Genomic DNA, 1,193 nt, shown 5'->3' on the forward strand with positions numbered 1-1,193 from the left:
CCGGGTTCAAGTCCTTGAGTCCACCCAGTTCTCATGGGTATCTGACTCAAGTTAGAGCTAACTACATTGTCCCTTCATATGCCTAGAACACAGAAACAGGTGAACTTTTCTTCACTTGCACCATAGACCGTCAGATTTTGGAAGGGGAACGTTACTTTTTATTTTATAATAATGTAAGTAATATTAATAAGTAGGCCTATAATTAATATTAGTATTGTTAATTAAAAATAATAATACTTTTTATTTAATTTCTTTGTTATTTATTTATTTATTTTTGTAAGTTATCTGTTTTTTTTAAACAAGGAATTCGTGAAAAAGAAATATATATTCAGACTATAAAATCTGAATACGTCGTCATTTGCCCCATATGGTTATACACAGGTCTTAGCCAGGAAATTTAATTGTTTTAAATCTTTTTAGAAAATTTTTTGTCTTTATTTTTTCTTTTAGAATGTTTTAGAGTTCACACCCTCTCCTCTCTTCCGGTCATAAAATTTACATCACGGAAACAAAGTTGCCGGATCAATGTGATAAGTATCGGGTGGCCTGTTAAGAGTGACGGTACAATGTGGACGTGTGGCAAGTACAATGTGGATGTGTGGCCAGTACAACGTGGACGTGTGGCAAGTACAATGTGGATGTGTGGCCAGTACAATGTGGATGTGTGGCCAATACAATGTGGATGTGTGGCCAGTACAATGTGGATGTGTGGCCAGTACAATGTGGATGTTTGGCCAGTACAATGTGGATGTGTGGCCAGTACAATGTGGATGTGTGGCCAGTACAATGTGGATGTTTGGCCAGTACAATGTGGATGTGTGGTCATATCAATGTGGATGTTTGGCCACATCAATGTGGACGTGTGGCCAGTACAATGTGGACGTGTGGCCAGTAAAATGTGGATGTGTGGCCAGTACAATGTGGGCGTGTGGCCAGTACAATGTGGATGTGTGGCCACATCAATGTGGACGTGTAGCCAGTACAATGTGGATGTGTGGCCAGTACAATGTGGGTGTGTGGCCAGTACAATGTGGATGTGTGGCCACATCAATGTGAACGTGTGGCCAGTACAATGTGGATGTGTGGCCAGTACAATGTGGGTGTGTGGCCAGTACAATGTGGGTGTGTGGCCAGTACAATGTGGATGTGTGGCCACATCAATGTGGACGTGTGGCCAGTACAATGTGGATGTG

The sequence above is a fragment of the Physella acuta genome, unplaced genomic scaffold, assembly GCF_028476545.2.
Source record: "Physella acuta isolate Inbredline_101_S28 unplaced genomic scaffold, ASM2847654v3 ptg000096l, whole genome shotgun sequence".
In the NCBI taxonomy this organism is placed as follows: domain Eukaryota; kingdom Metazoa; phylum Mollusca; class Gastropoda; family Physidae; genus Physella; species Physella acuta.